This window comes from Onychostruthus taczanowskii, unplaced genomic scaffold (assembly GCF_017590055.1).
Source record: "Onychostruthus taczanowskii isolate IOZ18803 unplaced genomic scaffold, ASM1759005v1 scaffold9, whole genome shotgun sequence".
In the NCBI taxonomy this organism is placed as follows: domain Eukaryota; kingdom Metazoa; phylum Chordata; class Aves; order Passeriformes; family Passeridae; genus Onychostruthus; species Onychostruthus taczanowskii.
Window position 1 is genome coordinate 9319884 of NW_024506993.1, and position 6000 is coordinate 9325883.

The following is a 6000-nucleotide window of genomic DNA, read 5'->3' on the forward strand; positions in this document are numbered from 1 at the left end:
TTCCTCCTGCATCACATTTGACTAAATCAAGATAAAGGGGGATAACAATCAACAAGGAAAGGAACTTCAGCCCCCTCCACCTGGATTCTCCCCCAGCCCCAGGTCTGTCTGTATTCCCCACAGCTGCAATCTGAGCATGCAACTCCTCAGCCACTCCATGGAGTAATGCTCACTCCAGAATACAATATGCACACCAGACTGTTTCTGTATCCTTGGAGAGAGGCTATAGCTTCCCAAAACACACCAACTCAGTTTTCAGTCCTAAGAGCCTGCCTCCAAGAATACACAGCACCATGGTTCCGCTACTGGTCAGCTCTGCATAGCTGCTCCCCAGGGATCACAGCAGCAAAGTTAGTCAACAAAAAGTTTTAAACCTCCCACCCCCAAAACTCAAAACAGCAGAGACCATGTCTCTAGAGACAAAAGAACAGATAGCCTGACGTTGTTCTTTTCCTTCTGAAATTAAAAGTTCAAAGGAACAACTAAGGCTTTCTGTACTGTGCCCTCTGCACGTTTGGGTAAGTAGCTAAAACCAACTGCAAGAGCTGGCTTTCAAGGGTGAAACATCTAGAAGTGAGCCCTGTTTCTGAGTTATTTTTAAATGTTTAGACAGGACCTAAAATAGGACCAGTGTTTTGAGTACTTCTGAAGAGTATGAGCCTCACGTAGGCCATGACATTTTTAGTTTGAAAAAGCTTTGTAACAGAGATTTTACTGTTCATGCATCAGCTTATCAACCATTTTAGCTCAAATTAACTTAGAGTCCATTACGAAGAAAGAAACACTCTTTCAAAGGAGGGAAATTAACACAAGTAAGATGTAGGCTATCAGCAGTGAGGCACTCTCTGTATCTCACTGAAACCTACTATCCCATAATAGCAGGAACAGCATTTGCCACAGAGAAAAGGGGAAAGTCAGCTTCTCAGCTTACAATATTCATCTTCACACCACTTTTCCTACCTGTGTAGTTTCTAGACATACACTCTCCACCTCTCTTCAAGTCAACAGCCTGCAGACTCCAGCAGCCCAAGGCAGTGCCTTCAGCAAGCAAGAGGTGTTTGCTGTGCATCACAAGCAGCACAGAACCAACCTAGAACACAAGCTGTGCCAGTCTCTCTTTTTACCAGTTTTATTAGCATCCCCCTCCCACCCCATGCTGACAAACCAGGCTGCACTTGTCTGGCTCTGGCCTGAAACATCAGACTGAAGCAAACCCATAGTAGCACTTTACCTCCCTGAATACTCTCCCAGGCCTCAACAATGAGCAGCTCAGGGACTTCTTGGGATAAAGGTGGTTTCTATGCATTTAGTAACCTTCAATAGCTCCTTCTTCTACAGACCCGCCCCCTGTCCTCACATACACAGATGTTTGGCATTCACAACATCCTGTGGCAAGAAGCTTCCCAGGTTAACTGCACACATCAAGAACTAAGTTGTTCCTTGGTTTTAAGTTTACTCCAAGCAACACCTGTTCACACTTCTAATGGAAAAGGAAAAAAAAAAGGCTACTCGCCCTCTAAACTTTCCAGCTGATTCAGGAATTGAAGATAACTGTCATTTATTGTTTTTCAGGTGGAAGAATCCCAACTTATTCTGTCGTGTTTTGTATGGAAGGTAACACTCACCTCTGTTCACTATTGCTGCTGTTCCATTTCTAAAAACTGAAGATACTTCTATTAAGATGGCAATGGTTTACCTAAAGCTGTAGAAAACACAACTTCCATAAGAGCTGGAGGAACTAGTGTGATGGTTACCAAATGCAGCAGGGATTCCCCATATCTATAGTGAATTGCCCAGCTGGTACCTCTCTTTTAAAATATTCAGCCTAACTCCTTCAACTGAGTTTGTTCAAAGCAAGTTTACTTTCAAGCCACAGCATTCAGCTGCACCCTTCTTCTACCAGAACAGGGTGTATTTTTAAAAACTTTCTCTCCCTGTTAGTTCTTTGGAAATACAAATTATCTTATGGTTGAATCAGCCTGCCCTGATGAAGGCTAGATCCCTCACAAGATCATGTGAGAGCTTACTCTTGTCATACATTCTTCATGGACATTTAAATCCAGCAGTTTCTCCTCAAGTATGGGCAGGGTGTTTATAGATTTCCTGATGCTACACAGAACAATATTGTTACCAGACTTTGTTCTCCTGCAGAGTCATATAAGAATATTTGGGTTTGGAGACTGTTTGCATCAAGATTCCCAAAAATCCTGAGTGATTTCTTTCACAAATGCACTAATTGCTTCCCACATTCTTTACGAGATATAGAACTTTGTTAATAATACATGCTTAGCTGACTAAGCAACCTAAACTTTCCTGTCAGGCTGAAATAACTTTCCTGGCTTTACTGTATCCTTTGCCAGTTTTACTATTAAGAGTCAAATAAGTGTTTTTTAAAGATGCAGAAATGTAGAAGTATAACTGGAATTAAAAAAGATAAAGAAGGACATAAAAACCCAACAGAACAATACATTACCTAGAGTTACAATACTCAGTGCTAACAGCTTCTTAAAAATATAAACCTACCAAAATATAAACCTACCCCACAATTTAGAGTTTTGAACCACACTCTCAGGGTTAGAAGGAACACCTCACCCCACAAATGGCCCATAACTCATCCTGATATAAACAAAGAACCCTTCTCCTAGGATTCTATCAGCACCTGAGATGTTCTCAGAGGCAAAGGTGAATGTTTCTCCTGAAGAATTCTTGCCTTGCACACAGCACAGCAGTTGTGTGTTTATTTTTACTCTTAAAAACTGGTGGTGCACACAAAATAGGGCAGAAAATGAGTCCCTGAACTGCTTAAAAGGGAGGGGAGGGAAGAGGAGGGAACAAATAACACTCTCCTAGGTAACACCAAGTCGCTACTCCGGCTGCACAGGAATGAAGTGGAGCGCGACTCAGATAATAACCGTAACTCACATTTCAGAAGTTAGTTTGTTCAGACATGATCTTTCACACTTCAAGGTACTAAAAAGAATGTCCTCTAGTGCACTTCTGCTGGAGCACTTTTTCAATAGGATCTGGACAGAATCACCTCCGTATCTCAAAGAATACAACATACAGTCCTCTGGCCTCCTTACGATCTTGTATTTTTTTATGTACCCTGAAAGCATGGATCCAGAAGAGACTGGCCTGAATTCAAGTCATCTCAAGTACTTAGTCACTCCTTATTTCAAACTGCTTTGATTTAATGGTTTTACTGGAGCCACCCAGAGCAATGCAAAGCTGAGGCAACCAGACTCTCCAATCTTTGTACATTTGTTATATATATTCAGGATTTATTCTTGGATGCCTCAGATTGAAAGAGATTTTCTGAAAACTTGCTCTTTATTACCTAAGAGTTCCATCCAGGTCTACTACCAAACTTTCAGGTTGCACTCCAGAGAGGTCTGGGCTGGGGGTTGCTGTCTCATTTTATTAATTGTTTTTATTTCTGCTGATTTCATTTCTCCTGATGTTAAAGCAGCAAATCCAACAAGCAGGCATCCTTCTCATGAAGGGCTCCTGTACTCCCAGTGCTCTAATGTGATACTCATCTCTCCAGTGCAGAAGTCAGTGACTCATCTACATCAGCTCCTAATATCCAGGTGCCAGAGTTTCACTTCCCAGACAGAAGTTCACGCAGATTTGCAGATCTCCAGCATCTCATTCAGTCTGGGATCTCTGGTCTACCACCCTACATTTGATATTCAAATCCCCATATTCAAATTGCACGTATTCACCTACAGAGTGCTTCACCAGGCAAACTGACAGCAGAGTTGTAACTATCCTGTTTAATAGGAAGGAGCCTGAAAGAATTTAGTTTCAGGGAGACATTTCTTCAAGGGTCTGTAGCTGTCAACACCACAAAGCTCAGCCAGTGCAAAGCAGCTCATCACACTGCATGGTGATTGACAGACAGAGATGAACATCACTCCTGCTCCAGGAGTCTGTCTTCAGATTTGGCAACACTCACTGGCCCATTTCTACTTATAGATCACCATCAGAAACTCACGGTTTTGTTTTGGTTTTTTGGTTTGTTTCTGTCTGTTGGTTAAATTAACTCCCTTCTACAGAAAATTCAAAGTTTAAAAGTTAGTTTTTATATTTCAAGTGCAGCACCAGAGGTGCCAAGAAGACTTGCAAAAGGTATACAGTGGCCTGGCTTTGGTAGCATTACAACCCACAATTCCCAATCACTCTCTCAAGAAAGTTGGGGTGACAAAGGAAAAAATGACAAGCAAATAGGCAACCTCTGGAGTAAATACGTGTGCTTACAGCAGAACTCTACAGATCAGAGCTTCTGTTGAAGAGATGTCCTTTATCCTTCACAGGATTTCCCTGCATAAAGAGCATGTTCTCTTTGCAAAGGGAACAAGTGAACACTGCCACATACAGCCACTCACTCTTTCCAGTAGACCACGTGCCTGGAGAACTCGTCCAACTAATCACAGGTGGTACAGTTGGTCAGGTGGGTTCGTCACGCAGCAGCATCCAGAGGCTGCCCAGCATGACAGGGGCCACACACACGGAGATGATCAGGAACACGGAGGAGCCCAGCGGGCTGCAGCTGTCCATGGGCATCCCAGTGCTGACTCCCGGCACATTTTGCTTACCATCTGGACTCCTGGGAACGTTGAGACACCTTCATTTCTCTTATTGAGGAGTGTGCCTCAAGCTGGAAAAAACAACAGAGCATGAAATGCAAAGACTATTTTTCCAATAAATTAAATCTGTTGCACTTGACTCCCGCTGTGGTTCCCTTCCTCCGAGAAGGCATGGTCTGCCCAGCTGCACAAAGTCCAGGCAGCCCTGGGAAAACAATGGGATCTTTTTCTTGCCAGAACCAGCCTTCCTGTTCACCCTTCTAACCATGGCATGGAGGACACCCCCAGTGCGTCTGCGGAGGAGAGGAGTCTGTTGGCATAGCAACTGCACACGCTAACTCTCTGCTAATGAACAGGGATAAAATGTTTTGTTCTCATTAGGAAAAATACAGACACATTCCTGATTGGTGAGTAATGTCTCTGCCTCTGGGAGATTAGCTCAGAACTGTGCAGCCTGAAACAGCCTCAATTCAGCCCACTGCAGTGCTTCCCTTGAACAGCCACTCTCCAAGGACCCCACATCCCTCAAGGGAAAGCCCACAGAGCTTTCTGCAGCACTTTGCCTTTGGGCCTGAGACAGCTCAAGGCGAGAATAATGAGAAGAGGCTAGACAGGAGCAAACCGGAACAGGCACAATGGGAACACACCCCCTGTCCCTGCAGGGGAGCCAGCTCTCGCTGTGCCTTCGCTGCACCTGGGTCCCAAGCTACCTCGCAGCCAGCGAGAGTTTCTTTGTGCATCCGCTGCAGGTCTGCCTTGCACAGGGCTCAGATCCGCCTGGGACTCCAGCTCCCACTCCAGCCACATTTCCCAGCGCTGGGTGAATAAATGGACAGAGCAAAGAGCTGTAGAACACCCACAGCAGAGCTCGGCGACGATTACTAGGTGCCTGGGTGCAGAAAAGACAACAAGGGCTCCTGCCTACCAATCTTAGGATTTTGGCATTAACAGCCAACAAGATCCACCACGAGTCTGGTATTTGCAGAATATTTGCACCCTGTTGTTTTATCACTATGGTCTGTATATCTGGCTGGTAACCCAAGCTACACAAAGCCTCTGCCCACACAGGCAATACTGCTTCCCAAACCCTCTCCCTTTCAGATCCTTCTGCCACAGGAGCCAGCACAGCAAGTGGGAGGATCATAGTACTTCACTCTTTGCAAACAAGATCTGAGGCAGACGCAAGGCCAGACACTCAATGCACAAGCAAAAATCCAGTCTCTAACCACACCTTTGCTGGGCTTTTGGCATAACCCAGTCTGTACAGCACAAACACAGCCCAGCAGCATCAAACTGTGTAACTGCACTCTGAGCCCACAGCTCATCTCTCCTTTATGCTGCTAAATGGGTCCCATTTGCTCACATCAGCTCACCTTGCCTTGAATTCAAAAGCTGTTGAGAATAGGGACTG

The 6000-nt window shown here is 44.6% G+C and overlaps 1 protein-coding gene across 1 annotated transcript in view; it reads right to left on the minus strand.

The window, feature by feature from the left end:
• Positions 1 to 4657, minus strand: part of PLXNB1 (plexin B1) — a 55303-nt gene extending 50646 nt beyond the window's left edge. The window contains exon 1 of the mRNA XM_041426021.1: positions 4389 to 4657. The gene's annotated coding sequence lies outside the window, so the exon portion shown is untranslated. The remainder of the gene's footprint in view (positions 1 to 4388) is intronic.
• Positions 4658 to 6000: the final 1343 nt, after the last annotated feature.